This window comes from Sus scrofa, chromosome 6, assembly GCF_054392235.1.
Source record: "Sus scrofa isolate SSC_HxYL_T2T_F1_AM1 chromosome 6, Sscrofa_HxYL_maternal_Yorkshire_Landrace_v2.0, whole genome shotgun sequence".
Lineage (NCBI taxonomy): Eukaryota > Metazoa > Chordata > Mammalia > Artiodactyla > Suidae > Sus > Sus scrofa.
This window is the reverse complement of record NC_139388.1, coordinates 164,644,072-164,671,420: the sequence shown is the minus strand read 5'-3', so window position 1 is coordinate 164,671,420 and position 27,349 is coordinate 164,644,072. Positions and strand designations below refer to the sequence as shown.

Below are 27,349 nucleotides of genomic sequence, written 5' to 3'. Positions count from 1 at the left end.
CACGCCCACACCCAAGAAAGTACAATCCTACAAAGTGCCCAAGAGGAGAATGGGAAATGTGGTAGATGGCATGACAACTCCCATGGATGGAATCTGTATTGAGCCCAGGAGCATTAACTATAGATGTGCTTATTTGGCAACAGAAGGAGGATAACAGGGCTCTTCCTAAAGAACTTTCCAAGCAGAGAAGAGAACAAAAAGTATTGTAGCAGAAGGAAGTGTTTTATCCAGTGACTACTCCAGAAGAACTTAAGGCATGGTGGGAACTGAGTAAGCAATGAAGCTAGAAAGAGCTTTGCATGCTGTGTTATGGGATTTGAACTTGATTGTTTAGGATCAAAGATTTTGAGGCAGGATATTAACATGATTTGATCCAAACTTTAAAAAGTTTACTCTATGATGTGAAGAATGGACTGGAGGAAGTAGAGATGGGATGTAGGAGGCTGGTTAGAAATTCTTTGCAGTGGGTCAGAAGAGACCCAGTAAGGATTTGAACTAGAGTGGTAGCAACAGGGATGTAGTAGAAATAGACTCAAAGAGTATTTAAGAGGTGAATTACAGGGCGTGATGATGGACCAGTTATGTTTTTGGCAGGGCTCAGCTTCTTCATGTCCTCAGCAATTCAGCTCTGGCCCAGACTTGCACATTACTCAGCAAAACCAAAAAATCTGCATTTAACATACCCACTATCCTTGAAAAGCATATGAATCAACATCCCCTGTTTGTCGAGCATGCTTTTTGGGTGTCTTACTCTTCACCTCAAGCAGCTCATCAGAGTATTCCTTCTGATCACATGCAATACTTCTCCCTAAGGGTTCTGGCAAATAGAATTTTATCCAGCTCAGGAATGAGTGAGAAGATGAAAGAATTTAAGAATGAATAAAGAGATGAATAAACATCTAACACTGTAATTTAGGCACTAATATTAGCGTAACAGTCACTCTCTGCCACAGCTACACAAAAGTTGTGTGTGTGTGTGTGTGTGTGTGTCTACCTATGAAACACTGCAGCAAAGCTTGGTCCACCCCTCCCACACTTACCTCTGCTTACTGAGCTCCTCAGAGCCAACGTCACAAACCAGACTCCCCCTCCCCCCGCCCCGCCAACCTACAGGTTCAGACCCTCACTTTGTCCTATAGGGTTTAGAGGTAAGCCCCCTGCCCAAACTGGGGACCCAGAAGCCCAAGCAGGATTCCTAAGCACCTGCACTGCCAGCGGGCCTCAACTCTTCTCACTCAGCCTATGTTATATCATTTCTCTGTGAGAGTTTCTAGTCTCCCAGCTCTGCCTGGAGCCTGCTCCTGTGCCCCAGCTCTTTGACAAAGAATCCTGCCACCCAACTGATCCAAATTAAGTAGAAATCCTGGTGTAAAATAATAAGTCAGCTTGGATATGGAATCAGTTTCACCTCTATACTCTCAATGCCTAGCACAGGGCTATGAACACAGTAGGGATTCTACCACCACTTGTAAAATAAAAAGGCTATACAGCTTTTGTTTTTGTTTTTTCCATGCCACAGGTGTTGCATATGGAAGTTCCCTGCTAGAGGTTGAATCAGAGCTATAGCTACCGGCCTACGCCACAGCCACAGCAATGCCAGATGCAAGCCGTGTCTGCAACCTACACCACAGCCCATGGCAATGCCAGATCCTTAACCCATTGGGCAAGGCCAGGGATTGAATCCATGTCCTCATGGATACTAGTCGGGTTCGTTTCCACTGAGCCACAATGGGAACTCCTAAAGGCTACACAGTTTTGGGGTTAGGAGCATGGTCTCTGGGCTTACACCCCAGTGGTAATTCCCTGTTCTAGCACTTATTACTATGATGATGGTAGGCAGCCTCTAAAACGGCACCCAATGATTACTCTCTCCTGGTGGTCACGCCCGTGCGTCATCCCCTCCTGGGGCAATTTCCCTTTGGGGGCTTTAATATCTTTATCGATAAAATGGGAACAACAATACCTATTTCAGAGCATTACTGAGACGATTAAAAACGTTATATCTAAGACGCTTGGAATAGTTCCTGATCCTGAGTAAGAGCCATTTAGGCATTATTTTTGTACTTCCACCGTCAGCCCCAGGAGCAGGGCCAGTTTCTCAGGGCCTGCCTGCCTGGAGTGAATGAGTCTCATGCTGTGTGCCACCTCCCTCTCATTCAAACCTGCTGAGGGCTGCCTCTGCCCAGGGTCTCAACTGATGTTACCCTCAAAGAGCAGAAGATGGCCAGACAGAAAAGGAATGGATGAGCTAAGAACTGAGCAGGCTTTGGTCTGCCTCCCAGCTCTGCCACTTGTCAACTCTGCAACCTTGGACAGCTTGGTTGCTTGGTTTGTTTGAATCTCTCTGAGGTTCAGTTTCCTCATGATTCAAATGGAAATAATAATCCCTACTTTGTGTTTGTAATTAAGGTTTTTTTAATTTTACCTGATAATAGGTACTCAAATATAGCAGTATTTGTCATTTTCATTATTATTTAACTTAGTTAAGCCTTTATTTCCTCTTCAGTAAAGTGATGATAAGAATGCCAGCCCTGAAGTGGTTATGTGAGGATTACAGACAGTGTACTGGTAGAGCTTGGCACAGTGCCAGGCACATAGTAGGTGCTCAATAAAGTGCATAGCAGCTGCTGCTGTTACAGCTGGTATTGTTGTTTCTGTTATTTCACCTAAAGGAAAGCAAGGTTGGAAACAACAACCCAGCTCTCACTATCGTGTGCTCAATGGAAAGTAGCCCAGAGCATTGCTTCTGAACCTCCCTCTCTCTTTTATTTTTAAAAATCACTTTGACGAACATTGATTCCCCTCCCACTGATGAGAGTCAGAAATAGAACCAAAGAGGAGACAGGAAGGAGGAGAAAGAAAGAGGTATGACTCACTGGCTACTTGAGGAAGGAGACCATGTCATCAAGAGCAATCGATTCACTTCTACAAAGCAGACATTCATTGAGCTCTTCACATGGGCAGAGCATTATGCCAGAGTGGATGCCAGGATGCACACGCCACCTCTGTGGCCTCCAGCAGCTCTGTCCATGTGGCCGGCAGACACACAGCCCGGGGGGAGGGAGCTAATGTCAGCTAAATACCTACTATGTGCCAGGCACTTTGATGAATGCTTTACATGTGAGATCTTACTATTCGCACTAACAAAATAAAACTGCTATGTGCCAGGTGGTATGTCAAGCCCTTTACCTATTTTACTTAATTTCCAAAACAGCCTTGAAATACTGTTGTCTCTACTTACAGATGAGAAAAAGTTAAATAACTTGCCGAAGATCCTGCAACCAGTTCATGGCAGACTGAGATTCAGACTGGGTCTGTCTGATTCCAAAGCCTGCGCTCTTCCCAGGATGCCCTTTGCCTAACATTACTTCTCTTAATTGTTATGTCGGCCTGAAGCAGGACAAATTTGAGTCCCCATTTTATATGTGAATTAACTGAGGGTTACAGAGGTTAAGTAAATTGCTAGAGTCACAAGGAAACAGACTGGGGATTCAAATTCATCTTTTGACAAAAGTCTATGTATTTTCAACACAGCCTACAGCCCAACCAGACTGTGTATTCTTAATCCCTCTCTACCCCCCAGGACAGGACCCAGCCCACACCACAGCCTTCCAGACAGCAGATCCTCCAACCATGTCTAAGCCTTCCTGAGGCCAACAATCCCCGCTTCCCTAGAGGGTAAGACTGGAAATCACCCATAAAGCTTAAATGGAATCAGGTGTGTCTGGTACACAGGTGCTCAACCCATATGAGTTATCTTCTCTACCTTCCCGCGAATCATTGATCCAACATAGACCCATCGTTCCTTTCTGGAGTTTCCTCATTGTCACCCACACATGCCATACTCATTACTGCTCCATATGTCTGTTCATGCTACTCCCTCTGCCACATATGCCCTCTCCCAGCTCCTTCACGTGTCTTGACTATCAGACTGTTGAGTTCTAAAATTAAAAGTAAACCTTAGAAGTTATTCAATCCACCCTCTCACTTAAAAAAGGAATTCTTTCCACAGCATACAAGTGCATTGAGTGTTCCCGATGCTGGATGCCTACCACCTCCAAAGGCAACCATCCCACTGACGGATGGTTCTGATCATGAGAACACTTCTTCCCTTCCATGGAGCTGAAATCTGCATGTGGTCATTTCTAGCCATTGATTTAATTCTGTTCTCTGGAGACCCAAAGAATAAATCTAATTTTTTACTCCTGTGGCAGCCCTCCAAATATTTAAGTCCTATGTTTGTTTAGCTCTTAGAGTTTAGAGTGTTTTCTTATTAGCTCAGTCAATTCCCAGAAAAATCCTGTGAGAGAACCAATATCTCCATTCCACAAAAAAAGAGACAACTGAGATTCGAAGAGGTGAATGATGAAAAGAAGCTTAAATAAAACAAGGCCTTCCGGCTCCAAGAGACCAGAGCTCAAGGCACAGGGATACACCTCTGACGTTTTTAAATAGCCCGTCACAGGGAACTTGACAATTAAGCAGAATGACTGGAATGGTGATGGGAACTTGAAACTGTATCATGGGAGGAGCAGCTGAAGGAAGAAAGAAGCAGCTCTGGGCATAGTACTGCTGTCTTCAAATATCTGAAGTGCCTTCCTTCTTCTTTTTGTTTTTTTGCGCCTTACCCGCAGCGTATAGAAGTTCCCAGGCTAGGATCAAACTGGAGTACAGCTGCTGGCCACAGCCACAGCCACACAGGCTCTGAACCACGTCTGGGAACCACACCACAGCTCACAGCAATGCTGGATCCCAGACCCACTAAGCGAGGCCAGAGATTGAACCCGCATCCTCATGGATACTAGTTGGATTCGTTTCAGCTACACCACAACAGGAACGCCCAAAAGTTTTCCTTCTTTTCCTTCCTTTTTATTCAAATCTTCACTCGGTACTGATTCTGTGGCAAGTGTTGGCCAGGTCGTGAAGATAAAAGGCTGAATACGACAGGATACCTGCTTGAAATCTACAGTGCCTGTTTACTGTAGATGGGAAGTGTGCATTGGATGGGGATTCTGAAGCAGGAGAGGCCCAATCCCATAGAGGCTTCCAGCACCTTTCCGAGAGGCAACACACTTCCTTCAGGGCTCAGCTCAGCAGAGGAGCTGCCCTGAGCATCCTGGCAAACGCAAATGGTCCAATTACACATTCTCCTGGCACCATGGACTTCTGCTCTGTAGCGCTCATACCCACTGCAATTGTGTATTTATTTGTGTAATTATTTGATTAAAGTCTGTCTCCCCTGCCAAACTGCAAGTGCCATGAGAACAGGATGTCTGGTTTTCCTTATATCTCTAGTGCCTGGTACAGCACTGGCACATGAGGTGGGAGAGATTTTCAATAAACATTTGTTGAAAGGGTGAATATGGGGAGTTACTGCAACATTTTCAATAGAGCACAATGAATGTCAGATGGATCTTTCTAAAATCTGAAGCTTATCTTCTCTCTCCTGTTCTAAATCCCTTCCCAGGCTTCCCACAGCCCACATGACAGGGTCCAAGCATCTCTGTAGAACATAGACCCTTTAAGATCTACTCGGGCTTCCCTTCCAGATCCTTCCCTCCCAGTCTTCCTCTGAACCCATGAGTTCCAGCTTTGCCTAACTACTTGTGGTTTCCCAAATACGGTTCCTTTACATCCTCGGGCCTTAAACTGATATGCTCATCTTTGCCTGAAATCTTCTTCTCTTTAATAATTCACAACCTTATTCAAGGTCACATCTTCTGAAGCTTTCCTTGACCTCCTCTCCCCTGACAAAGTAACTGCTTTCTCTGCCCTTTTATGGTTTGGCCTATCACTGCACACATCACGCTTACTCTACTTACTGGTTCATTCATCTGTCTCCTCTTTCAGATTATGAATATCTTGAGACCCAATCTTATATTTAGATAAGTCCTAGGACCTCAACTATAGCACTTGGTACATAGCAGGCACTTCATGAGAATGCTGGTGAATGAAACTCAACGAGTGACTATGTGCTGAAGAGGGAAAACTCAGGGAGAACCTCAGGATTGGTTGGAAAAGGATCTGTGAGAGAAGGGTCACCTCTTCTTTTTGATTCCTTTACCTGTTATAGACAGAAGGGGGAGGCTCAGAGGTCACACAACTAGGAAAATGTTATCTCTGAGGCTTTCACCCCTAGATCCCGCCTTGTTATACACACGCTCCCCCAGCCAAACGCCTCTGTCCCCACTCTTCCATTCATTCCTTCCAGGCCAGGCGATGGGGTGGGCATGAGGAGCACCAGGAAGGCAGGTAATGAGAGCTTCTGGGCTGGTTCACAGCTGCCAAGCTCCAAGCCCTTTGTATTTTGCAGCCCCTGGGAGCCAAGGCATTATGTCTCATGGGAATAGGAAGAAAGCAGAAGGAGAGAGGTTTTTAGGAAAGTTCCGTGGAGCCAAGGAAAAGCAAAGGACTGAGAAAAGGAGAAAGTGATCCCTTGGAGCTGGTTTGGTGTTGCACCCATATGTCTTCAGGAGTATAGACCATACTTAGAGCACCCTCCCATTTACAAGCATCTTTGCTGCATCATCTCATTGGATTCTAACAATGACCCTGTGACGCAGACTTTTTAGAGCCAGAAGAAGCCAGTCTTAGGGCTCCTGCAGTCTGCATGTAGGGAAACTAAGACACAGAGAGGTAAAGTGATTTTCCTAAGGTCACATAGCTTCTTACTTGTTAGCTGGGCTGGAACTCAAACACAAATATTCTGACTCCACATCCACTGTTCTTTCCAGCACACCATGTATTACTCTTGATTTACAGATGAGAAAATTGGAGTCCAAGGGCACATAGGTAGTAGCTGGTAGATCCTTGAGGGTAAGAAGGCATGAATGAGGTCACTGGAATCCAGAACTGGGGATTCTATAGCACTTCCCTGCCCTCTGTAATCCTAGCTAACCTTTAAGGTCCAGGTCAAAGTGCACCTATTCTGGGAAGTTATTTGAGTTCCAGCATCAAAACTCATCATCATTTTTTCAGGGCCTCCACAGAATGTACTTGGGCCTTTATTTTAATAATATTATAGCAATAGCAGGGCACAGACTATTAGAGCTAGAAAGCCCTTGTGAGAGTAACAAATTCCACAAATATTTACTGAGCCTACACCGTCCCAGTGAATAAGACATAGGTGATCCCTGCCCTCGGAATTCTCAGTCTAGCAGGGAAGCCACCTCACACATGACAACTTCTGCAACAGGTACACAGAGGGTTAACACCTTCATTTCACAGATGCAAAATCCAGGCCCAGAGAGATAAATGCCCTGATTTCTTATTTTTGGCACTGATCCCACACAAACCCATCAAAAACTCAAAACCTTTCAGAGATATGATCAAGTTCCATGATTTCCACTAAGATACAAGACACTACATTTTACTTAATATAAACTAAAAGTTGTAGAGGTTCCTCTCATTGTTCTTCAATGCATCTGGCATATCTTAGGGGTTCAAGAAGTTGTGTTTTGTTTTGTTTTGCTTTGTTTTCTCATTTTAGGGCTGCAGCTGGGGCATGTGGAAGTTCCTAGGCTAGGGGTCAAATTGGAGCTGTAGCCGCCAGCCTACACTACAGCCAAGCAACGCCAGATCAGAGCCACGTCTGCAACCTAGACCACAGCTCGCAGTAATACCGGGATCCTCAATCCACTGGACAAGCCCAGGGAACGAACCCATGTCCTCATGGATAATAGTCAGATTCATTACTGCTGAGCCACAACAGGAACTCAAGAAATATTTTTGAAAGAATGGATTATAGCATCTATATCAGGGATTGGTTTCCACTCCCATTTATATCTCTTCATTTAGACTGTGGGTGAGAGGCTGTGCTTTTCATTTCTGTACCCTCAGCAATGTCTAGAGCAATGCCTGGCACCTGGTAGGTATTCCAAAAATACTGAATGAACAAAGGAATGAATGAATGAAAGAAAAGCGGATAACACGATCTCCCTGTTGCCTTAAGTAACAAAGATGACATGACCCAAACACACTCATCTTCTCAAAAGCCCTCCTTTCCTCGGCTGCTGCAAAACCTCACTTCATCAGTGCTTTCCCCACATCTCTTGCTGCTCCTGCTCTGACTCCTAAACTGGCTCTTTACCCTCCTCGAGTCCCTTATTTCTGAGTTTCAGATGCACATTTCCAACTATCTACAGGACGTCTCCACTTAGTCTGAATGCCTTCGACATGTACAGTTGACGATTACGTATAACCTATTTCATTTGTGTCTGCTCCAGCTAATAAGCCTTCATCAGTACCTGGCACAGATCTGGGCATGTAGCAGGTGTTTTAAAGATGCCTCCTGAACAAACCACCATCCCTAACACCCCAGCGCTTTGGCATGGACAGATTGAACCTCAGAATTGCCAATCCATTTCCTCTTTGGTCTTTTTGCCTCCCAATTGACATCAGCACCATTCAGAGCATTCTGAGAAATCTCTCTAGGGAATTCACTTAATTTGCCACCTGCTGTACCTTTTAGGTGACTCACCCAACTCCCCTTCAAGACAGGAAGAGGTGGGGGAAGAGTGATGCGAGAAAAGGCCAGAAGGAAAAAGAGAAGCTTGAAACAAGATTACACTTAATATAGCCTCAGGTCATAGCAAGTAAAAGGAAATGAGAGTTCAGGTCTTGCACTAAGAAACTGCTGGTGATAAAAATAGGACCCTTGTCAGACAATTTGCAGGGAAAAATGGTTAATAAGCACATAGATGATTGTTCAATAAATAGTCAGAGAAATGCAATTTTTAACCCATTAAATTAGCTAAAATTAAACTAAGATAACATCTTACGTTGTCAAAGGTAGAGTAAAACAGGAATTTCATTACTGAAACTCTATCGAAGGAAATAATTTGAAACTAGGAAAATTTTCATACACAAGGATGATCATTGATCACTGTAATGTGGTCCACAACCACCCCAAATTGAAAAGTAGTTAAACGTTCAAACAATGGAGAACAACCAAACTTTGAGACCAAAGATGGCATCCTCTGTGGCACAGCAGGTTAAGGATCTGGCCTTGTCACTGCAGAGGCTTGGGTCAACTCCTACGGCACAGTTTTGACCCCTGATCCCTGGCCCAGGATCTTCCACATGCTGCTGGCACAGGCAAAAAAAAAAAAAGAGGCCAGAGATTGTGCCTCATTATTTTACCACTGTTTAGAATGCCCGAAATACAGTAAATGCAACAAATATTGTTGACTTTTTGGCTATGCCTATGGTATGCAGAAGTTCCTGGGACAGGGATTGAACCCATACCACAGTAGTGACAACACCAGATTCTTAACCACCAGGCCACCAGGGAACTCCACAAGAAATATTGTTGATGAATGAAATAATGAATAATGGTACATCTTCCCTATAAATGAAGTCATTTAAAACACATTAATAAAGATTTTTTAACAATATTGGCTATGCTTATGTCATAGTGTTACATTTTAAAAGGCAGGATATGGAGTTCCCTGGTGGCCTAGTGGTTAAGGATTTGGTATTGTCACTGCTGTGGCTCAGGTTACTGCTATAGCTTGGGTTTGATCTCTGGCCTGGAACTTCTACATACTGCAAGCATGGCCAAAAAAAATTTTTTAATTAAAAATAAAAAGGAGGAGTTCCCGTCGTGGCGCAGTGGTTAACGAATCCGACTAAGAACCATGAGGTTGCGGGTTCGGTCCCTGCCCTTGCTCAGTGGGCTAACGATCCGGCGTTGCCGTGAGCTGTGGTGTAGGTTGCAGACGCGGCTCGGATCCTGAGTTGCTGTGGCTCTGGCGTAGGCCGGAGGCTACAGCTCCGATTCGACCCCTAGCATGGGAACCTCCATATGCCGCGGGAGCGGCCCAAGAAATAGCAAAAAGACAAAAATAAATAAATAAATAAAATAAAATTAAAAAATGAAATAAAATAAAGTTATAAAAAAATAAATAAAAAGGAGATAAAATTGAATATACATCATGATCTCAACTATGTTAAAAATTTATAGAAGAGAAACTGGAAAGAAGCCAACCAAAATGTTAATAATATTTTATTCTTTATGCTTGACATAATTTCAAAGTATTTTTTAATGAACATATATTACTTTTATAATTAAGAAAAGTAAACCATAATGATGGCTGGCAGTTGCTGTTATTAATATTCCAGAGAGAAGGAAATACGGCAAAAACACGGAGGACAAACCATGAGTTTATCTTTGTTATAGATGGATGATGGTGTTCAAGCACTATTTAGTCTCCCTACTTGAGTGTATGTTTGAAATTTTCCATTATAAACAGCTAAAAAGAAAAAAAAAATACAGTAAGGCCTAAAACAGCATGGCATCTGGGGAGAGTACAAGCAGTTCCATTTTCACCAGCATGTAAAATACAATATTATATAGATTCTAAGATGCTCATTTTTTTCACATTTTAGCGTCTCTGAAATAAGGATATATCTTACAATTGATAGAGTTTTCGATTTCTGAAACACAGTTCTTAAAATAGAAAGTGAGGCTGGGGTTAGACAGTGGAGATGATGGAATGCCAGGCCAGGCACTTGGACATTGTCTAAAAAATAGGGAAGCACTGAGGGATTTAGTGGCACCCAACACAGGGCCTATTGCCTGAAGGACATTCAGTAAGTGTGTGCTAAGTGGTGAGGCCTTTGAGGATGGGAACACGGCCCTTTTATGCCCAGAGCCAGGGGACACTGACCTTCATAGGAGAGTTGTTTGAGGCCTTGCTCTCCCCACCTTCTTGTCATCTCATGAGTCCCATTTCTCTCCATCTTTGCAGAGCAAAACCATGAAGTTGTCTGATAAAGTCTTTCTCTCTCCAATCCCCCATATTACTTCCATTTTCCTGATAGTAAGAAATATTTCCCCAGAGTCTGAGCCAGCATCATAGCTAAAGAAATGTGAATGCGTACAGGCCTGGGTTCCATGGCACCTTCTGAAGACATGCTAAAGTCCAAAACCTTGGGTTGACGCCTGGCCCAGAGACCCACTTATGAACTCATTTCCAAGGAGTTAACATTTACTAGGCAGACAAGGAGACACAAGGAGTCAGTGTATACGAAGCAGGTAAGAGATTAGGATGAACTCCAAGACTTCTGGGACTTAACTAGAAAAAGAGTCCAGGCTCTCCATCCTGCCCCAGGCTGTGCTTTCCCCTTGGTCTCATAGCTGCTTCCTTTTGGGAGTTGGCCCGAGTCATTATAGCAGACAAGTCCCATGAGGATCATTTGCATGCAGGTGCCAGAGTGTTCTAAAAATAGGATAAACACTCAGCTCAAAGCAAATGCCTTGAAATTTATTTACAAGGGAGGGGAGACAATCATCTGAAGAGACAGGGGAAGCTGTCAGAGGCAGCCTGACAATAGTAAAGGAGTCACATGGTGCAGGCCAGGAGTCAGGAGGCCCAGGCATGATGTGTTTTGTGGGTTTATGAATAACCCTCCTCAACTCTGGGCCTTGGATTTTCCATCTTTTTATTTTATTTTATTTATTTATTATTTTTTTTTTTCTTTTGGTCTTTTTTGCCATTTCTTGGGCTGCTCCCGCAGCATATGGAGGTTCCAAGGCTAGGGGTCGAACTGGAGATGCAGCCGCCAACCTACACCACAGCCACAGCAACGCGGGATCCGAGCTGCGTCTGCAACCTACACCACAGCTCACGGCAACGCTGGCTCCTTAACCCACTGAGCAAGGGCAGGGACTGAACCCGCTACCTCATGGTTCCTAGTTGGATTTGTTAACCCCTGCGCCACAACGGGAACTCCGGGTTTTCCATCTTTAAAAGAGGGATATTCCACTACATGATTTTTAGGGCCCCTTCTAGCTCTAAGGAGTCAGGATAAAGAGTAATAATAATCGCTAACATGAATGGAGTATTTACTAAGTGTTGGGCACCGTGACACGTATTTTTCATGTATGACTTCATCAGTCCTCACAATCAGCTCATTGAGGCAGGCAGGACAAAGAAACTGAGGCACCGAGAGGTACGTGCCCAAATTAGCAAATGTTGGAGCTAGGAGTTTAACCCCTGAGCTAGACTGCCTCCCAGAATGCTAAAATGCTACACTTATCCTTGTTTTTTTTTTTTTAATTTTTTTTTAGTTTTTGAGACGAACACTTTTTTTTTTTTTTTTTTTTTGTCTTTTTGCTATTTCTTTGGGCCGCTTCTGCGGCATATGGAGGTTCCCAGGCTAGGGGTCGAATCAGAGCTGTAGCCGCTGGCCTACACCAGAGCCACAGCAATGCGGGATCGGAGCCGCGTCTGCAACCTACACCACAGCTCATGGCAACACCGGATCGTTAACCCACTGAGCAAGGGCAGGGATCAAACCCGCAACCTCATGGTTCCTAGTCGGATTCGTTAACCACTGTGCCACGACGGGAACTCCTATCCTTGTTTTTTTAATGTAAAAGTCTCACTGCCTTAAGCTCATGTCACCTCTCCCATTCTTTCTCCCTGGCCTGTTCCCCAGGTCCCAAACATTGTGTTCCTCAAAGTCTGTGCTTTCCTCCGGCCAGTTCCTCTGCCCGGATCAGCCTAATCCCCTGTTCTGCTGAACCAGTTGCTACTTACCACTCAGCATTCAGCTCCAACGCTTCCTCCGCTATAATTTACATTTTCCCCACTCTCTATAGGCAGAAGAGATGGCCGATGGCTATTTGTTGAGACTAAGAGTGTGCCAGGCACCGTGCTAATTCTTACACCTTTCTGAGAGAGGTTCGGGAATCATATCCATTTACAGATGAAGGTCCTGAGACTCTGAAGTTAAATACTTGCCTTAGGTCACACAGCTGGATAAAGATCTGAACCAGAGAAACTGACCACACAGCCTATCCTCTCTCCAATGAAACAGTGTATGGATTGCCAGCATGTTTGTCTCCTCCACTAGACTATACACTGTTCTAGTTTTGTCGTTTGTTTGCTTGCTTTGTATTTTTCCTTCATAGGATCAGCTGAACTGCTGGGAGGTAATCTGAAGCAGCATGCCTGAAGAAAACGACCAGGCTAGAATCAGGACCAAACCGTACAACAAAACAGAACAAAGAAGATGAAACCCCTCATACTGTCTAATTCTCTCTCTGCCACTTTAAATCCCTTTGGGAACAACATCCTCCCACCAAAATAAATAAATAAATAAATAAAAAGGCATTTTTAATTCTACCATTGCTGTTCCCATCTCAGGAGGTGGGGGATCACCTCCTTTAAAATGCTTCTTAAAATCCTAATTCTCATCATCCTCTCAATTTTAGTGTCCCTCAGCACTTAAATGTCACTTAAAAAAGCACATTAAGCACTCAATGAGCAGGTACTATGAGGGGCAGTGGTATGAGTGTAGATTCAGGGTTAAGCACATCCAAGTTCAAATTCCAGCTCTGCTACTTCCTGGCATGTGACCTTGGATCAGTTACCTGACTTTCTGAGCCAACTCATGAGCCAAATGAATATTCTTTTCTCAGGGCTGTTGGGAAGATAAAATGAGATAAGTGGTATGACAGTGCTTGGGCAGCTGTAAAGGTCTGTATCAACACTAGTCATAATCATTTCATTTACAGTTTGCCCCTGATAATCTGCTCTTCTTCCGCTGGTGCCACATCCAGGACAGGCCTCAGATTCTCGGAGAGCTGGTGGTAGAGGAAAGTGAAGAGGGAGGAGCCCAAGAAAGCAGGGCTGGAAACTGCCTGAGCAAACTTTTGCTGGAAGGAAATTAAAGGGCTAATTATGCTTCTGCAAGTGGTAAATCTCCAGGCCAGCCTCGGGCTCAATCAGTTGACACAGCCACACACCAGTGGAGGGAGGCCAGTACCCAGAGAGAACATTTCTCTCCCCACAAAATGGTACCTCATGGGAGCCTGGACACAAGGTCCAACCTTAGACTCACCTATAATGTTCTCTATCCCTGCTTTCTCTTCTCTCTCACTTCCTTTGTCTCTTCCTCCCCAAGTCCAGCTAAGAAAACGGAAAGGTCCCGCCAGTTTAGGGCACAGTCTCCTCCACCTCCATTCTGGGCCTGAGCTCAGAGCCTCTGCGTCATTAACACAGAGTCAACAGACTTCACAGGGGAAGGTGAGAAGCATAGGAGTACAGAGAGGGTAAGCGTTTCCAGCCGTCACCTGGCAACCCTAGGTGTGGGCAATGGTGTGGGGGAAGGGGGAGTCTGCAGGAAGAAATGATAAAGCCTCCGCTGAGTGGCCTCCCTTCCTCCTGCCTCTGCCCTTAGCAACACATCAGGCAGGACCCAAGCAAGCCAGGGGCCTTTCAGGGGCAGAAACCGCTCTGCTCTCTCTCCACCTTTGAAGGCGGGAGTAAAAGGTCCACGACTATCTAACTTCTCTGCTGGTGAACTCGACCCTGTACGCCCCATGGTGCCAGTCTTAAAAACGGCAGTAACCATCTGCGGCAACATGGATGGAACTGGAGATTTTCATACTCAGTGAAGTCAGTCAGAAAGAGAAAAACAAATCCCATATGATTGTCACTTATATGTGGAATCTAAAAAACGGCACACATGAACCTATCTACAGAACAGAAACAGATTCAGACAGAGAGAACAGACTTGTGGTTGCCGGGGGAGTGAGGGGGGGGAATGGATGGGGACTTTGGGGTTAGTAGATGCAAACTCTTGCATTTGGAGTGGATAAGCAATGAGATCCTGCTGTACAGCACAGGGAGCTATATCTAGTCACTTGTGATGGAACATGGTGGAAGATAATGTGAAAAAAAGAATGTGTATAAATATATAACTGGGTCACTTCGCTGTATAGCAGAAATTTGACAGAATCAACTATAATAAAAAAGTTGTTTTTAAATGGCAGTAACCAAGACCAGTCACCATAGTACAGCACAAGACAACTTATCCTGCTCTGCCACTCACTGTGCAACTTTGGGCAAGTTTATAGAGCACCTAAGATATTACAGGCACCATACTAGCCCCTTTCCTTGTGTTATCTTGTTTAATTTCTACGGCACTGCTGAGAAGCAGATCTTAATAACATTCCTAGCTTATAGCTGAGGAAACAGAGGTTCAGAGACATGGCTACTTGTCACACCGCCAGTGCCATGTTTTCATTCTACTTCTACCACAACTAACAAAGCCCCCACCTGTCCCCTCACTCTGTGCCAGAATGTGCAGCAGCTCCTCACAGAGCAGGACATTACGTCCCAAGCCACTTAACGACTTACCTGCAGCTCAACGATGCCCATTAGAACCACCTGTGAAGTAGCAGGGGCAGCGAGAGAGGAGGTATAAAGAGCCGGAAAGCTCACAGGAGATACTTTGCCACAGATAACCCGTCCCTTTTTGAGAGTGTTTCCTTGGAGACGCGGCTCCAAATTTCAGCTGTGTCTCTGATGCTCAACCACCTGTGAGGTCCCTGGGGTACCACAGGGCCAGGGGAAGAGTGGGAAAGGCAGTTGGCTGTAAAAAGAACACAGCTTCTGGCAGCAGACAGCCCTAATTTTGAATCTTCATTGTGCCATTTACTAATTTTGGTAACGTTGGTCAAGTTCCTTAACTTAGTTTTCTCATCTGTTCTGTGCACTATAGTTGTGATGATTTTCTTTTTCTTTTTTTTTTTTTTTTTGTCTTTTTTGCCATTTCTTGGGCCACTCCCGTGGCATATGGAGGTTCCCAGGCTAGGGGTCAAATTGGAGCTGCAGCCGCTAGCCTACGCCACAGCCACAGCAACTTGGGATCCGAGCCACGTCTGCGACCCACACCAAAGCTCACGGCAACTCGGGATCCTTAAGCCGCTGAGCAAGGCCAGGGATCAAACCCGCAATCTCATGGTTCCTACTCCAATTCGTTAACCATTGAGCCACAACGGGAACTCCATATAGTTGTGATGATTTTCTTTAAAGGTGTGTAAAGTGCCTGTAAAATATATAATTTCTGCCCAATAAATTATAACTCTTCACACCGCTTTCACCATCTATTGAGCGCTTCCTAAGCACCCAATTCCTTACCCATGCAAAGATATAACAAGGAGGGTGGGCATGCACGGTGTGGGGCATATATGGGTTTTGAAGTCAGACAGACCTAGATTAAAATCTGGACACTACCACTCTTTGTGAGAACTTGGGTAAGCTATCTAACTTCTCTGGACTTCAGTTTACTTACCTGTAAAATGGGGATGATAACAGTACCTGGCTCACAGGGTTGTTGTGAGGACACCAAGTTGTTAACGGACCTGAGCCCAGCGCTGGCGACTTAGCAGTGCTGTCAGCTCACACCAACCCTGCAGGAGGTGTTATGAGCCCCATTTTACAGGTGAGGACATTTTACAGAAATGGTAGTTGCTGTTTATTGCCTCAATAATTACTGACGTGAAATCGAGAAAGAGGCATTCTGAGCAAGAACGGCAGCCCTCCCAGCCTCTGGGCCTCTAAAAGCAGGATCACCAGGAAGCCAGGCCCTTATCCTTCCTCTGATGCCCACCCAACCACTGCCTGCCCCAGTGCCACTGGTCTGCATTACAATCTCTTTTGTTGTCCCTTTTATCCTTCTTTTCATGGCAGTCTTGGCAAGAATCCCAAGTCTCCCAGGCCACCCCCGATTACTGGACTCTGATTCCCATGCAGCTCTACCCATCATCTTTTCTAACTCTATCTCCTCCACTCCCCACTGAAACCTTTCCCTGGGCCTTCCGGAACCCATAGTCCTCAGAAAAATCTCATTTTCCTCAACCTCTAGTCTGGATGTTTTCTGCCCACTCCCCCTACCCTCCCCCCACCCCCACACTGTGCTGTGACTGAAACTTAGTTCCATTTGAAGATGCAGGCTTCTCCCAAAACCTCCAAACGGATGGCGGATGGCGGCTTCCTCTCTCACCACTGTTGACTCTCTGAGCCAGGAGGTTGCCAATTTCACCCCACCCCCCACTGCCTGCAGTCATTCTCTTTTCCTCCTTCAAAACACAAATGCCCTCCAGCTTTGGGTCTCACATGATGAGATGATGCTGGCCACTCTACTGATCAGTGACCAGCTCCTGTTTCTCTGTTACTCTCTCCACGATTCTCAGTAATTTCATAGCCATAGAGATGAGATTTCCAACATCCTGGACTCTCGTTCTTTACACTTCCTCTCCTCCAGGGATGCTGATCTCCACACCCACCTCAGCCACTCACTCTCACCATCATCCCTGCACCTTGTCAGCACGGAGAGTAACTTCAAGCATCCTGCTCTCAGATTGCCTCGACTTTTCTGGCTCATCCCTTCTAGATTCCTAGTGGCAACAGTCTTCAGCCTCTACCATCTTTTCACTGCCCTATGTCATCACCTCCCTCTCTGCCCAGGTTGAACTCTATGGCCAATTATGAAAGTGGCTTCCTTGCACACACCCCTGACTCCTTGGCCCTCTATTGCTTTGTCATGCTCATTCAGCAAAACAGTACTTTCACTGGAGCCAAGTCGCTCTGCCTATTCCATGACTGCATCCAAAGAGCAAAATGTGGTTAGAGAAAAACACACAACCATGCTTCAGATTCATGAGTTTGTGAATTTAAATTTATGATCACTAATTTCAAGTGGAACCTTAATGCTAATCAGCGATCAAATTACATTTCCCTCATCTATTCACTCTCCCACTTTCCTGGGTGACGTTTCCTCTCTCCTTCAATCTCTACACCCCCTCCCCCAACCTCACTCTCAGCTGAGGACCTTGCTTCCTACTTCACCAAATGATGGCATCCAAAAGAGCTCCCACCAGCTATGTAGCCCCTAGCTGCACCTGTGCCCACTCCTTCTGTGCTCTGCCATGTTAATATGGATGCACAGGCTGTGCTCCTAGCAAGGACTCACACTCAGCTTGCAACCCCATCCCTCTCAAGGATAGTGTCTCAGAAACTCTCCTCTCTCTTCTCTAGCATCAGTTTTATGGTTTTTTATCTGTTGCTTAGTTTGCTGGTTTCTATTGGATTATTCCACCAGCACACAAACTCGCTACTTCTCCCATCTTGAAAACCAAAAACCTCTTCTGACTCACTTTCCCCTTCACCTTCAGCTACCACTCAGTGATCTCCTTTCCCTAAGAACAAAAATCCTTGAAAGTGCTGAGTATCCAGTTTCTCTTCTCCCACTCTAATTAGGCTGTCATCTCCACCATTCCACCAAAAGTGCCCCTATCCAGGTTACCAATGAACTAATTCCCGGCTGCTAAATCCAGTGGTCAGTTCTCCATCCTCATAGTCACAGAATGGGATGCAGCTGATCTCTTCTTCCTCTAGAAAACTCTGTGTTTGGCTGCAAACACTACACTTTCCTTTTTCAGTTGCTCTTCTTCACTCTCCTTTGTGATTCTTCCTCATCTTCCCAACACCTTAGTGCCGGAATGCCGTTGAATTTAGTCCTTAGAACTTTTCAATCTTTACTCCTTCCCCTGTTGATCTTGTGGGGCATCATGCTTTTATTTACTTATTTGTCTTTTTAGGGCTGCATCTGTGGCACATGGACATTCCCAAGCCAGGGGTCAAATCGGAGCTGCAGCTGCCGGCCTGTGCCACAGCCACGGCCACACAGGATCCAAGCTGTGAGTGCAACCTATACCACAGCTCACGGCAATGCCAAATCCTTAACCCCCTGAGCGAGGGCAGGAATTGAACCCACGTCCTCATGGATATTAGCTCAATTCATTACCTCTAAGCCAGGACAGCACCATGGCTTCGTGGTTTTAAATGCCACCTCTATGGGAGTTCCCTGGTGGCTCAGTAGGTTAAGGATCAGGCATTGTCACTGCTGTGGCTCTGGTTACTGCTGTAGCACAGGTTTGTTCCCTGGACCCAGAACTTCCAAAGGTGTAACAACAAAAAACTTCCTCTATGCTAAGGATTTGCTAATTTATATCTCCAAGCAAGGCCTCTGCCCTGGCCTGCAGATTCATTTATCCAATAGCCTATTATACATCTCTATTAGGTTATCTCACAGGCATCGCAAACTTCACATCACCAAACTGACTTGCCAAATCCTGCTCTCCCTGAAGTCTTCCATATCCCAGTCAGAGGCATCGTCAACCTTCCCGTTTTTCAGCCCAAACACGTGGGGTCATCCCTGACTCCTCCCCTTTCTTTTCTCCCACATCCAATTCATCAGCAAATCTTGTCAATAATATTTTCAACATTTAGGGTGTTCCTGTTGTGGCGCAGCTGAAACGGATCCAATGAGTATCCATGAGGATGTGGGTTTGATCCCTGGCCTCAGTCAGTGGGTTGGGGATCCAGCATTGCTGTGAGCTGTGGTGTAGGTCACAGACACTTCTTGGATCCCTAGTTACTGTGGCTGTGGTGTAGGCTGGCAGCTGTAGCTCTAATTCGACCCCAAGCCTGGAAACCTCTATATGCCTCAGGTGTGGCCATTAAAAGACAAAAATTTTTTTCAACATTTATCTAGAATCATTTTCACTACCACCACTGCCACCTCCTACTTCAAGCCACCATCCTTCCCAGCCTGGATTATAACAAACCCTAACTGATCTTGCTGACTTCTGCCCTTTGTTTATAACTTATTCTTGAAACAGACATAATTCTGCCTCAGAGCCATCCTGTTAAATATTAAAATGTAAGACAATGAAATGTTCTGGACTTAGTAGTGATTATTGCACAATTTTGTGAATGCTAAAAATCAATTGTATACTTCATTTTTTTTTCCTGCTTTTTAGGGCCGCACCTGTGGTATATGGAAGTTCCCAGGCTAGGGGTTGAATCAGAGCTGCAGGTGCCAGCCTATGCCACAGCCACAGCAATGCAGGATCTGAGCCCCATTTGTGACCTGCACCACAGCTCATGGCATTGCCAGATCCTTAACCCACTGGTCAAGGCCAGGATCAAACCCACATCCTCATGGATACTAGTCAGCTTCTTAACCCATTGAATCACAAAGGAATCTCCTAAATTGTATACTTTAAAAGGCTGAATTTGGGAGTTCCCATTGTGGCACAGCAGAAAGGAATCCAATTAGTATCCATGAGGATGAGGGTTCGATTCCTGGTCTTGCTCAGTGGGTTAAGGATCCAGTGTTGCCAAGGGCTGTGGTGTAGGTCGCAGATGCGGCTGGAATCGAGAGTTGCTGTGGCTGTGATGTTGGGTGGCAGCTACAGTTCCAATTTGACCCCTAGCCTGGGAATTTCATATGCCACAGATGCGGCACTAAAACAAATTTTAAAATAAAAACACGTGAATTTTTGAAAAAGTAGTAAAATATAGATAAAGCCCATAGTTTAGTTAATAATAAATACTGTACCTATTTTAATTTCTTACTTTTGACAAATGCACCATGATTATATAAAATGTTAATATTAGGAAAATGGTGAAGAATATAAGGAAACGGTACTATCACTGAAATTTCTCTATAAATCTAAAACTATCAATACATAAAGTATTTTTTTAAAATATAAGTCAGATCATACAATTTCACTCTCCAAAACCCTCCCATCTCATCCTGAGTAAAACCCAAAACACTTAGAGAATTTTTTTTTCTTTTCTTTTGTCTTTTTAGGGCCACCTCCATGGCATATGGAGGTTCCCAGGCTAGGGGTCTAATCGGAGCTGTAGCTGCTGGCCTACACCACAGCCACAGCAATACCGGATCCTTAACCCACTGAGCAGAGCCCTCAACCTCATGGTTCCTAGTCAGATTCGTTTCTGCTGCGCCACTATGGGAACTCCTAGAGAATTTTTTGAGGTAGTGTTCCCATTGCAGCTCTGTGGGTTAAGAACCCGATACAGTGTCCAGAAGGATTCAGGTTTGATCCCTGGCCTCACTCAGTGGGTTAAGGATCTGGAGCTGCCACAAGCTGTGCTGTAGGTAGCAGATGCAGCTTGGTTGTGATGTTGCTGTGGCTGTGGTGCAAGCTAGCAGATGCAGCTCTGATTTGAACCCTAGCCTGGGAACTTCTATATGCCGTAGGTGCAGCCCTAAAAAGCAAAAAAAATTGAGATCAGCCAAGACTACAGAGCTGGATGAATGAGATGGAGAGTAATGAGATGGAGAGTCCTACCTCAGGATGTTATCTGCTAGAGCCAGCTCTCATTACAATAAAGCCTCCTCACGGAGCCCTCTCAGATGCTCTCAGGCTTACAGGGATCAAGCAAGCCCTCTCTGAACTCCCTCAGAACTTTCTATACCTCTCTCAAGGCATCATCCCCATCTGTAGTATCCCCACTATTAGTGTACATGTTTTTTCTCTCTTACTACACTGAGCACTCCCTTAAAGGTAGGGATGTTGTCTCACCAATCCCTGCAGAGCCCAGCCCAGCCAGCCAGTGATGGGGCCTCAAAAGCAATCATGATTTTTACAAAAATCATGATCTTTTCTTCTACTTATAAAGATCTTCCCCACATTAACCTGAAAAACCCTCACTCATTTGCCAACACCTAGCTCAAATGTCCCCTCCTTCATAAAGCCTAAAACAACCTTCTCAGGCAGAGATGTCAGCGCCTTTTCCTGTGTTCCCACAGCACTTTCTTCATCCCCTCATATCATTTATATTGTATCATACCTGTTTATTTGCCCTATAATGACTGCGCCTGGCACAAAACAGGTACACAAGATCTGTTTATTAAATGAACGAAATGTGCAAACAGCTTGGAAGGTCATTTCTTTTTCTCCCGCTCCAGTCTGGGAGGAGGGGTGGAGGCCCCTCCGAATAGCCAATCAGGATTGCTGGTTAATTCATTTGCACATTGCAAAGGCGGACTATGCCTGCAATTCTGATTTGATGTCCCATAGTTTTTGTTGTGATTTTAAAAATCCGATTAAACCTTCCCAGCAGCTGGTTCCTGCCAGCTTTGAGAAGATGAGAGCGTCAACATGTCTCTGCAGCCACACCAGGAAACTTGTTGCCTAGAAAAATCAATTCTGAATATGGGAAGAGCTAAGTACAGACGTTGTACTCAGCAAGTGTCTCCTTATTCCTGCAGCCACAGGGACCTGCCAGAGCCCCAGCGTTCCTGTTCAGCCTTCAGCCTCTTCTGTGCTGCCCATCGGTCTCTCTGTGGGGCTCCATTATGTCCTGGTGGCCAGATTTCACCACCATGGTGAAAGGTGGTGGGAGGAGCACTGGAATGAGCAGTAAAGTCCTAGCTCTCTGGACCTCAACCTCCTCATGTCTAAAATGAGACTGAGATGCAATAGCTTATGATAGCGCCAAGCTCACAGGCTTGCTAGTAACAACAAGGCAGGCTTTCTCAGCAGGCAGTCTGAGCCTCAGAAACAGACAGTACCATTTTGAATTTCTGGCCTCCAAGTCAGTAAGATAATAAATAGGTACTGTTTTAAGCCACTAAATTTATGATAATTTGTTAAACCAGCAGTATGAAACTCAGATGCCCATTAGATAGCTGTCCAACCTTGTATAAAGATCTATTATTATACATGCTTCAATTTTAGGGAAAAGTCTGTCTCTCTTGATGTCCCAGTTTGTTTCCCTTAAGAGAACAAGAGAATTAAGCTACTCATTTTATTTCACTTTTGGAGCTCAGAGGTAAATTCTCCTGGAGATCAGAGAATGTGTCATATTCATATTAATTTCTCTATCCTCATTGTCTGGTGCAGTAAATACTTGTTAAAAGACTGCTCAAGAGCCACCATCCTCCTTAATCTGGGTTTCTGGAGTTCCCGTTGTGGCTCAGTGATTAGCAAATCTGACTAGGATCCCTGAGAACGTGGGTTCGATCCCTGGCCTCGCTCAGTGGGTTAAGGATCTGGTGTTGCTGTGAGCTGTGAAGCAGGTCACAGACATGGCTTGGATCCTGCGTTGCTATGGCTGTGGCATAGACTGGCAGCTGCAGCTCTGATTCGACCCCTAGCCTGGGAACTTCCATATGCCGCAAGTGTGGCCTGAAAAAAAAAAAAAATCTGGGTTTCTGGTCTAGTCTTCCCCCACATTCCTAAGCTCTACTACATTTTATTTTACTCTTATATTATTGGTCCTAAGACAAAAGTCTTCGATGTTCCCAGATTTACTATTTACCAGTTGTAATATTTATAGGTGATTCCAAAGCCATGTGGTAACTGAAATCTCATCGAGGCAGCTCTGTGGGAATAAGGCTGGCTAGTGAGTGAACCTAGCTGACTCCCCAACAGCCCATCTCACCCCGGTCCTCTTGTTCTCCAGTCCTGGTTAGGTAGGGAGATACTCTCACCACTGTGGAACTTAGGATTTCCATGAAGTCTCTTAAGACTCCTCCTATTGGAGTTCCATCATGGGCTCAGCGGTTAATGAATATGACTAGCATCCATGAAGACACAGGTTCAATCCCTGGCCTTGCTCAGTGAGTTAAGGATCTGGCGTTGCCATAAGCTGTGGTGTAGGGTGCAGACATCACAGCTCAGATCCTGCGATGCTGTGATATAGGCCAACAGATACAGCTCTGATTTGACCCCTAGCCTGGGAACATCTATATGCCACGGGTGTGGCCCTAAAAAAAAAAAAAAAAAAAAAAAAGACTCCTTCTATTTTTCCCAGATTTCATCATTCTGCCCAACCTCTCTTTGGAACTAATGCTGCCTTCCATCTATTTCTTTAATTATAAAAAACCTGTTGGAGAAGGGACCTCTTTCCCCCTCCATGAAGGCTGTCCATGGAGACAGAGGCTCCTACTATGGACCTGCATGGGATGTTTTAGGCCTGAAGCATTAGTAAGTCTGAGCCACAGGGAATTTGACCTTGGGGGCATGTTGTAGAAGCTAATTGCAGCTAGCCACTCATGTCAGCCTATGACTGGGTCTATATCTCTGATTCCAGAGAGGAGTATTAGCAAGCTCCACTTCCTGAAGACTTGGGCCGTGTGTTTCATCCTACCTTGGATCAGTAAGAAGACTGTCACAGATCTCCCCATCTCTCTTACTCTTGTGTCCACCTCTCCATTGGTTCCAGACTTAAGTGGAGGGGAAAAAGAGAGTGTCACTTCTTCATCTCCCTAGAAGCTTAATAAAAACTACTGTTTGTTTAGTGTTTACTCCATGCCAAGGACCACTCTGGTGCTTTATACACATTATCTTTTTAACATCATCAGCCACACAACAAGACAAGTAGAATAATGGAGATAACACAAGCACCAGAGTGACTGAGGGTTTCAGAGGAGGGAAGTGCAGAGAAAGAAAGAGGATGGAGAACGGCAATGCCAAGGCAAGGCCAGGAGTGAGGAGAGTGGCCTATACACCCTTCACAAAATACAGAGCTCTTGAACTCTCAATAGAAAAATGTTGCACAGGCCAGCCTGTCCATTCCCCAGTCTTTGTACAAGGAACCACAGAGAGAAGCGACACTCCTATCTTTTTTTTCTTTTGGTCTTTTTAGGGCCACACTCATAGCATAGAGAAGTTCCCAGGATAGGGGTCGAATCAGAGCTGCAGCCACCAGCCTACACCACAGTCACAGCAACTTGGGATCCCAGTCTGCAACCTACCCAGTCTGCTCATGGCAATGCTGGATCCTTAACCCACTGAGCAAGGCCCCTAACCCACTGAGCGAGGCCAGGGATCGAACATGAATCCTCCTAGATACTAGTCTGATTCCTTTGCTGCACCACAACGGGAACTCCAACACTCCTATCTTTAAAGTCCTTTTTAATTTAATTAATTAATTTATTTATTTATTTTTGCCGCACTTGTGGCATGTAGAAGCTCCCAGGCCAGGGACTGAACTTTTCTTTCCATGTCCTTACTTGAACAACATCCTATGAGGGAAGAAGAGCAAGTATTATTTTCTCCATCTGATAGTTGGGGAAATAGGCCCATGGAGAGGAAGGATTATTCCAGATCACACAACAACTGCAATGCAGGGCAGAGCCAGGACTGGAACCCAAGACTCCAGAGTCCTGGGTCAGCTCAGTCCTCCTCTGATTCTTTCCTTGGCCAGCCCCAGACCCAACTGTGTCAGCAATGGGCCCCACATAGAGGTGGTGAAAGGCCCTCTCCTGCTCTTCTCTTCCCACAGGTCTCTAGGGGTTGCTTGGCAACGGGCACCCAAGCAGTAAGTAGCCTCTAGTCAGGTGCCTTGCTGTGGAGTCATCAGGTCTCCCTCCCGCCACACCTGTACGTGCTCTCACTCTCTATTCATGAGATTTCTGGAGTTCCCATCGTGGCGCAGCAGAAACAAATCCAACTAGGAACCATGACGTTGCAGTTTCAATCCCTGGCCTCACTCAGTCAGTGGGTTAAGGATCTGGCATTACCGTGAGCTGTGGTGTGAGTCACGGATGCGGCTTGGATCTGATGTTGCTGTGGCTGTGGCGTAGGCTGGCGGCTATAGCTCCAATTAGACCCCTAGCCTGGGAATCTCCATATGCCTCAGTGCAGCCCTAAAAAGCAAAAAATAAAATAAAATAAAAATAAATGAGACTTCTGCCTTACCCCCACCCTCCTCAGTAAGATTCTCTTCTCTTTTACACAATAATTAACCTCTCAGGAAACAAAGGGGGCTCTCAGGGACCTATGTGGTGAGGGACCCTAGGGAACAAGGCGCTACCAATGTCTTCATCATCCATTATCCCCTAGAGATGATAGAAACTCTTTTTGTGAATGGTCATGCTCAGTGATGCTTATAACCTCTTCTTCCCATTCCACCTTCCACCCAGACAGTGGCTTTTTGAAATCCTCTGGGAGAGAACAAGGGAACCTGAGAAACTTAATTGAAGATTTCATACAGTGCTAGCGAATCCCTGGAATCTATTCCAGTCCTCCTGGAACCAAGAGGTGGGAAACCTTAAGAGGGAACCCAGTCACTGTTTGCTTGCAGATCAGGAGTAGAGTATAATACTATGTATCCTAACAAACCTGTGAGAGAAGATATTATCTATTCATAGAAGTGAAATGACTTACTAAAGCTTACATAACATTAAAAACATAACATCAGGACATTTCATTGTGGCTCAGTGGTAAATGAACCCAACTAGAATCCATGAGGACACAGGTTCAATCCTTGGCCTTGCTCAGTGAGTTAATGATCCAGTGTTGTCGTGAACTATGGTGTAGATTGCAAATGTGGCTTGGATCCAGCATTGCTGTGGTTGTGGCGTAAGCCGGTGGCTACAGCTCTGATTGGAGTCCTAACCTGGGAACCTCCATATGCTGCAAGTGCCACCCTAAAAAGGCAAAAAGACAAATAAATAAATAAATAACTGTTGTAAAATCAGGAGTTCCCTTGTGGCACAGTGGGTTAAGGACCTGGCATTGTCAGTGCAGCAGCTTGGATGGTTGCTATGGTGCAAGTTAGAACCCTGCACTGGGAACTTCTGAATGCTGTGAGCATGGCCAAAAAAAAAAAAAAAAATCACAGAACTTTTATAGAATATATATACAGATATACATAAGAATATATATGAGCCTCCCTCTCCCTATACAATTAATCATCAAATTCTGTAAATTCTAGTCCTAAATCTCTCATTTCTATCCCTTTTGTCATTTTGTCATTGTCTCAGTGTTATGTACCAAATGTTTGTTTCCTCCCAAAATCCAAATGTTAATGCCCTAATTCCTAGCGTGGTTATATTTGGAAATGGGGACTCAAGGAAGTAATTAAGGTTAATTGAGGTCATAAGGGTGGGGCCCTGACCTGTTAGGATTAGTGTCCTTGCAAGAAGAGACTCCAGAAAGCTTGCTCACCCATCTCCAGCATTAAGTGCTAGGGAAAGGCAGTGTGAGGACATAGGAAGAAGGAAGCCATCTGTAACCCAAGGGGAGAACTCTCACCAGACATCAACCCTGCTGGCACCCTGATCTTAGACTTCCAGTCTTCAGAGCTGTGAGAAAATAAATTTCTGCTGTTTAAACCAACTAGCCTGTGTTATTTTGTTATGGTAGCCTGATCAGACTAACACACTTCGTTTAGGCCCTTATAACTCACCCTAACTACTAGTTTCTTTGCCTCACATCCAATGACTCCGCAGATTGAAGCCAGAAAATCTGACTTTGTTAAAACCCTCTATGGTTCCCCACTGCCTATGGCAATGGTCTCCAAATTTATAACCCTGTAAGAAAATGTAGGCACAGCACTCACAGTGTTTGTATATTTACTCAGATTACACATATATGCATGTCTTTATACAAAAAATATTAAAATACATTAAAGTGATATGAATAATATTTAAGTATTTACCTTTTAATGTATTTACAAACAGTAACTTTTTATTTTTTGCTACAGAAAAGCACATCTGCACACACACCAAAAAAACCCTTTGCTAATTTTGTTTTTTTTTTTTTAGCAAAAGCAATGTGATTGACTATTTCATATCTGACTAGACTGTCATTGATTTTACCTCAAAACATTGCCATTCCCCTAGGTGTCAGGTAAACATCAGTGCGGCTGTTTTCTGTGCTCTCTTAGGCTTCCTATACGCGGTAGGAAGAGGTTTCTTTGCAGGACTCTTGCAAAGCCACATATCC

At 44.9% G+C, this 27,349-nt stretch overlaps 1 protein-coding gene across 5 annotated transcripts in view; it reads right to left on the bottom strand.

The window, feature by feature from the left end:
* RAB3B (RAB3B, member RAS oncogene family) overlaps window positions 1-27,349 on the bottom strand; it is a 580,278-nt gene that overhangs the window by 541,560 nt on the left and 11,369 nt on the right. Inside the window, exon 1 of one of the 5 annotated variants that reach the window (XM_084965094.1) lies at window positions 13,852-14,054. The exons of the other annotated variants lie outside the window; for them this stretch is intronic. The gene's annotated coding sequence lies outside the window, so the exon portion shown is untranslated. Of the gene's footprint in view, window positions 1-13,851; window positions 14,055-27,349 lie in introns of those variants that run through there. 5 annotated transcript variants of the gene reach the window in all.